The sequence below is a fragment of the Triturus cristatus genome, chromosome 9 (assembly GCF_964204655.1).
Source record: "Triturus cristatus chromosome 9, aTriCri1.1, whole genome shotgun sequence".
In the NCBI taxonomy this organism is placed as follows: domain Eukaryota; kingdom Metazoa; phylum Chordata; class Amphibia; order Caudata; family Salamandridae; genus Triturus; species Triturus cristatus.
In genome coordinates this window covers 866,613,574-866,620,903 of record NC_140592.1, presented here as the reverse complement: position 1 = coordinate 866,620,903, position 7,330 = coordinate 866,613,574, and the positions used below count along the sequence as shown (strand labels likewise).

Genomic DNA, 7,330 nt, shown 5'->3' with positions numbered 1-7,330 from the left:
GTCCTTCTATACATACGTTCTATTTCAAAACTTTACACTTGTCTAGATCTGCACTTGGCAAATATATTTAAGTTTCCCATTAAGAGAAACGAACGGCCATGAAGGGGCTCTGGCCTTCAGCATCGTCGGCCCGATCTACCAGCTGTGTTGCCGCGCCAGCCCCTCCACCCAGCGCGAGGCTCTTTGCCGAGTCATCTCCCGCCTTCTGGAGAGCGATGCCTTGGCTCGCGGCCCTGCTTCCTTGTCTGCCGCAGCAGCGCGCGCCTCGTCCTCAGCTGAACCCAGCTCGTCTGCCAAAGAGTCAGAGCGCTTGTGTGCGTGTGTGTGAGCGCGCCCGGGAAGAAGAAGCCGGCCTGTCAGAACACAGCCAAGGAACGGCGTCAGGCAGGCAGACTCAGACACACACACATGTGATACGTAACCTCACGACACAGACAGGGCACCAGCCGGGGGCACATATCCTGCCGCGCTGAAAAGGTAAGCCAAATCTGTTCAACACCGTGAGAAAAAATAGTCCGTGTGTTTTGTCTGTGCGGCAGTGGGCGGCGCTCCGCCATTGTCTGTGTGAACAACGTATGGCGACCTCCCCCTTCCGGGAGCAGAGAAGTGACAATTGATGGGGCGGAGAAACAGTCGCGCAGGCGAGGTCAGCGGAAGGTTTTTTTTTGTGGTGATTCCGCGTGCCCTGTCACCACGTGAGAATGTGCCTGCGCCTTGTGTAATGAGGCAGGAACTGAATGAAGCACAGGTTTGAAGTAGCTACTTCGTCCGTTGCAATGATGATCGCCCGAACACTGTTGTTGTAGAAGGGACACAGCATGAGGCGGCGGGTTCACCGCAGAGAGGGTGGTCTTTATATAAAACGATCAGAAAACATGTCAAACACACCTCGCGTTATCAAACGACACAGAGTAGACCTCACCAGACGCTGGTACGGTCGAACCGTCCACAGGGTAGAGAAGAGCGTGGAATAATATGCCTCATGTGTCTCTACCCCCATCCACCCCTTTCAACCTATCCCCGTTCAGTGCAGTCTGTTAGGTGGCAGAGGGCTGTATTTACATATGCGTCACTGCAGTTCCTGTTCAGACGGACTGCACATTTATCACCTCTGCCCTTACAGTTACAATGAACGTCGGCTGACCTGAAAAGGAACGCTCAGCCTGAAATGGGATGTTCCAGGTTCAACTCCAGACGCAGTTGAGCTGGACTAGATACATGTCTGAGGGGAGAGGCAGAATGTCGATCATTTTTTGACTTGAGAATGATGGTTGAAACTAGAGTGTGTTATGAGTTCTGCACTCAAAGACTAGATAGACCTGCAATTGTGCTTTCTGTGACCTCCAACGCTGTTTTAAAATGTCCTTCACTTGCCCCCTGAAAAGCTATCCTTTGAAAGCACGTGTCTGAGCGGTAAGATCAAGAGCATTCCTATGATAGTTGTTGACCAGATGGTCACTGGCTTAAACTTTCGCCCCTGTCGTCTGCTGTGATCTAAAGGTCAAATACGGAAATGAAACGCGATATAAACTCGCATTATGCGTACAATTAAAGCCATTTCAGTAAAACTACTGAACGCAAATCATGCGTCATAACTGCTTCTAAAAATAATACCTTTTGGTTTTCCATGCCTTTCCCTTTCACCTGGTTTGGGATAAATGTGTGGTCTAACGTGACACACTTTCTCCAGCGACTCTTCACTCAGAGCTCTCATTTTACTCTCATTGTGAGGGACCTCTTTTGACCTCGTACTGGTGCTATCCTTAAAAGAGAGACCCTCCACTTCAAATAATTGACCATACTACTTTATTCAGCTCTCCCACTGTCACCACCCTGTGGAATCGGAGTCATGACTGGTTTGCTCTTTGGGTCCCTAGGTATGACAGTGTCCTTTCAAAAACAGAGCAGGTGAACCCACTGCAGCCCATTGCAAAGAAATAATAATTGGTTGTGTGCTTCTACGTCAGCGAAAAGCACCTTTAGTCACATACCTGAGAAAATTCAATGGCATTTTGAATCTCTGGGCAAACGCCTGAATTAGAGGAGGAAAATAAAACAGCAATCATGACATATTTATTACCCATCCTCCCAAGACTCGCCGCTTACCGAATATTGTCTCTGCTAAGCACCAATACATACGTATTTCATATTGCGTAATAAGCTTTTGGCGAACATAAAACGCGTGGACCTACACGTTCCTATAATAAAACGACAAGTTACACGTTTTTTATTTAACGAGAGCGTCTTACTTTGAAGTGAACTGAGTTCAAATGATGATACGATGGTAGGAGCAGTCAAGCTTTAACGTGGAGGAGAGAATGAAGTCAAAATAATATTAATTAATCATGGCAAAGGGCTTCTCTTTATCACGAGGAGTGATCAAGAGTTACTTTTATAGTAGGCAACGGGCGTTATTTTAACTTAAAGAGTTATCGACCTTTTTTAATGAACTGTTCCCCTTTACTTTTGACTAATAAATAAATGGAGCTGTATATTATCAAGTCGAAACCACGTTATTAATCGCGACTGGGATTCAGGCTGTTGTTTACCACTTGAAACTACTAACCGAGATCTATATGGAATTAAACTTTATTTTAACAGGACCGGGGTCAAGGTTACTCCAGACAACCGCAAGACGGATTCTACTTTTAACTTAAATGGGAAACTGCCATGACCGCAAGACGGATTCTACTTTTAACTTAAATGGGAAACTGCCATGCTTCCATTCAAGAGAGAAGTGGCAGTCTGTTCCAAGAGGAGTCAAACACCATTTTATCACGAACAGGGGTTAAGTCATATTATACTCCGGGTCATTTGTAGAGGAGCACTGTGTCTTGTGTTCTGGCTTTAGTGTAGGTTTATTATGTTTAAATGTGAAACTAAAAGTCCCAGCATGCAACTTCCTATGACTAAAAAGCCACAACTGTTTGAAGTTGTCATAAATGACATGGGGCACTTGGTGGCTATGCACGAGAGTAGTGCTGGAGCTTTTCTTCAGCATAAGGGGAGATCAAGCAACATTTTTACACGAGGGCTGGAGGTGCATTTTAACGGGAAGTGCAACAATGTGTTTGAACATGAAGATGATTGAATATATATCCTGTTGTTAGTTCCCTGTCTGATAAAATAAGAATGCAAAATGAGAGGAAAGGACAATTAATAGTAAACAACACTCTACTGCACATTAGCAATATCTGTATTATCAGCCCTACCACCTTTTACTCTTAGCCACCTCAGACAAACATATTTCGGTTTCTTGTCTCTGCTTTACACTCTCACTTAACTTAGAATGCAGATGAACAGGAGTAGTTTATAAAACGTTGTGTTAGCACGAGGATGAGTTAGGAGTTATATAATGATGAGCAGGGTTCAGATTTTGCTTTATCACTGAGATTACAAGTTTTACGTTATTATGAGGAGGGATCGCTTTAACATGAGGACGTATAAAACTTTACATCAATAGGTGCGAGTTCTCTGTTTGGCATCAAAAGTTATCAAGCTTTACTTTACCAAGGAAAGGGGATCAAGCTTACTTCATAATGAAGAGGAACCATGCTTTACTCCAACAAGAGGATAGATGAAGTTTAAATTTAACATGAGGATAATTCATACTTTAATATGTAAAATGACCACACTTTTCTTTAACTTTAAGACGGTGCTGAGATCTACTTTAACATGAAGAGGGATCAAACTTTACTACAATGTCAGGTGAGATCAAGCTTTATTCCACATTGAGGAGGGTGTGCACTTTACTTCAACATAAGAAGAGATAGAGATAAACTTAAAAGTGGGCAGAGAGCAACTTTTAGCTTGAGAGAATGAAGCTATATTTAACTTTAAGTAGTTGTCAACATCTACTTAAGCATGAAGAGGGATCAAGCTTTACGTTAACCTGAAGAGGGAGTACTGTTTACTTCAACATAAGAAAGGATAAAGGTCAAACTTTAAACTGAAGAGAGATCAAAACTGAAGTCAAGGAGATATTACTTTACCATTAAAAAGGATCACGCATTTACACGAGGAGGGGTCAAGCTTTTCTTTAACATGAGAATTTTTCACGGTTCAATATGAAAAGGGATCAGATTTTACTTAAAAGTTGTCAAGTTCTATTGTAATCTGAAGCTGGATTAAAATGTACTTCAACAAGAGGAATCAAGCGTTATCATGAGAGGTCTGAGGAGGAGAGGTCAAACTTTAACAATAAATCTGTATTTTAATTGAGGCGGATTGAAACTACACTGTTGCATGAAAAGGGATACAACTTAAGACTAAGTGGTTAGAGCTTTGTTTTGACATGAAGAGGAATCAAGCTATAATGTATTGTATGCAGAAATCAAGCTTCTCTGTAATATAAAGAGGAATCAGACCTTATCATGATGGGCTCGAGCTATACCTTAACAGTTGGAGCGATCAAACGTTAACTCTAGGAAGGTTAACGTTTTCTTTTTCTCTGAGGCTAAATGAAACTACACTATAGAATGAAAAAGGACACCTTAAAACAGAAAGATCAGAGCTTTGCTTTGACACGTCGAATTATGAGGATGAATCAAGCCTTAGTTTGACAGGAGGAAGGATCAAGCTTGACTTTAATATGGCGAAGGATCCAGCTGCTACTTTAACATGGAGAGGGGGCAACTGTGACTTTAACATGAAGGGGGGGGGGGGTGCATTCCTCTCTCACAGAAGGAAAGATCAGGCTTCATTTTAACAGGAAGAGGATAACAAGTTTACTTTGATATGATGAAGGATCAAGCTCCAGCTAGAGGAGGGATGAAAGTCTACTGTGGCATGAAAAGGGATCCTGCTTCATCACAATGTGATTCGAGCTTTACTTTAACATAAGAAGCGAACATTTAATACAATGAGGGATCAGACATTGCCAGCGGGTAGCAAGGGTGCCATGGTCCTCATGCAAGCGCCACCTTTGATTTGAAAAGACAGCGCTAATATTAGTATATTAGCCCCTTCTCATCCCTGGGCTTCGGCGCCACTGCACCTGCTGCCCCATTGATGACTACGCCCTTGAGCATTGCTTTCAAAGGTGGAGACCACACTTTACTGTGACATACGGAAGAGCCTCGCTGTGCGATAACACGAGGGGTCTTGAGCGTTACTGTAACAGGAAGAGCGGTCGATAAGGTGGGATCGATCATTAAAAAAGAGCCAGATTTAGGTTTCCAATAGGAGTGTTTACAGTTTGCTTCCTGAGCGTGGTTCATACTTTGCATACAGGGAAAGCTGAAGCTTTAATTCGAAGGGGTCCGATCTCCGCCAGGACGAGGGGCCACGCTTAAGGTTACAATGAGGATGGGTGCAGTTGACCACGAGGCGCATCAAGCTGTGTTTATAAGTGAAGAGGGGCAGCCGTTACTAAGAGGCTAAGGACAAGCCTTGCAGCAACATTAGGAGAGGCGCGTTAAACGCGAGGAGGGGCTCGGCCGGCCCCCTTCTCTCCATCACGCCCTATTTTATTGTAAATAACTTGCAGTTATGGAGCTGTGATCCTCCCTCGTTTACATGGAGCAGCAGTGGCCTGCCCGAGAATGACCCAGAGGCCCGACACTGTCCAAAGACTTCGCCTCACGCGACCTCTCTGCGCAGTGCTGGCCGCGCTGCCCACCCTCCCTCCCAAGAGCAGAGCCCAATAACGGGCTCGGATGACAAGAGCATCAGCAGCGCGGCCGCCCCCGGCAGGCCCGCCCCCACCGCCGTACGGCTCAGGAATGAGCCGACGGTATCCTCAAGTGACACCGCAGCTATCTGCAGCTCTCCGCCGAGAATTACAGCCTGCGCCGCGAAGAGAGCGCAATTAAATATGTATTTATACATTCCCCAGCACTGCAACCGAGAGCTCTGCTCGCCTGGTGCCTGGGAGCCCGGGCTCCGCAGACCCGGTGCTGGCTGTGTCGCAGCAACAACAGCCTCATATCTGCTGCGGGCTTGTACAGCACTGCAGGGGGCGAATTTCAGGAGTGGCTAAAGCCCTCGATGCAATCGGACCTTAGGATTGTTGAACATTCAAAAATATTTAGCTTTAAAGCTATCAGTCTGCTGTCTCGTGTGTTTAGCAGCACCTTTGTCGTAACCACACATGACATGTTGTCCGTTCCCCAATACCTTTCAAAGACACGCTTATAAGCATGTACTGCCTTGCCTATGGCTGGATAGTAATTGCCCCCAGCAGGCAGAGGAGACCCAGGGCAGGTGGCACAGTTCAGGGGGTAGTGGGGTCGTTGAGTTCGGGTTTGAAGAGCTGCCAGTACCGTGGCTGGAGAGGCCGATCATGCTTAATTGCCCTGCTATGGACATCATCTCGAGGTCGCGGTGGGCACTCTGAGCGGGGCGGGCCAGGCCAGTGCCAGACACCCTGTAAGCCTGTGCGTGCAACAGACTGTGGGAGGTATAGGTAGGCACTCTCCATCCCAGGGTACCAGCTCCCTCCTTAGATATTCACGCCACGTGCCAGTTGGAATTAGCAACGATTATTGCTGGCACTTTCTCTTTCGAATGAAAGAAGCGCACCTGTCAGTGCCTACCTGTTTGAAGCTTGCTCTCAGACTGAAGACAAAGGGGCAGAGATCCTGGTTGATGGGGTCCGTCCAGGTGGGGGGGGGCTGCCAGACACAGAGAGGGTGAACATCTTCACTATGGTTCTTTTCGCATTACAGGATGGGTTTGCACTTATTCGTTTTTTTTCTGAACATAAATCCAAGGTTTTGCCGATCTGTAATGGAAACGCTGTTATGAATAAGTTCCCCACTAGCAATTCTCTTGTCGCGCTCATCTTAGTTATGACATAGACCCTCCTGTGGCACTCTTCTTACTGAGAGGCCAAGGAGCGCCGTGGATGCCAAGGGGAAGCGCTGCAGTGCAGCTCTCCTCGCTGCCGGGATCACTCGGCGCCTTTATTTGTCCGAGATTCCCTGAAGTTAAATCTGTTTTTACTCGTTTTTATTTAACGGCAGAGACATACAGTTATTCATCTTTCTGCCCCTTTCACTTCTCGACCCTTAGACACACATAACACATCTCTTCAGCTACTCCAGCGCACCATGAGCAGGAAAGTCGTTAGCTGTTTTTTTCATTTTGTTTTTTACCACCAGTGTCCTGTGCTTATGATTGAAAGTTTATCGAAAGTGCAGCAAAGTATGTAATATGCTTAGTTCGATCTTCTAATAGGAAATACAATAAAATATAACGTAAACGGAAATTAAAATGCGATTAATTTTTTTTAAATAGATATAATAGCTTAATATTTAGGAATGCTTATAGTTAATCTTTTTAATACAAAACTGAGTGTTATCTTAATATTTCACTCTAAACCGTGTGT

At 45.3% G+C, this 7,330-nt stretch overlaps 1 long non-coding RNA gene across 2 annotated transcripts in view; it reads left to right on the top strand.

Moving 5' to 3' along the window:
- Positions 1–291: 291 nt before the first annotated feature.
- LOC146798980 (uncharacterized) overlaps positions 292–7,330 on the top strand; it is an 875,086-nt gene continuing 868,047 nt past the window's right edge. For both annotated transcript variants that reach the window (XR_014968819.1, XR_014968820.1), the window contains exon 1: positions 292–477. This is a non-coding gene — a long non-coding RNA (uncharacterized LOC146798980). The remainder of the gene's footprint in view (positions 478–7,330) is intronic.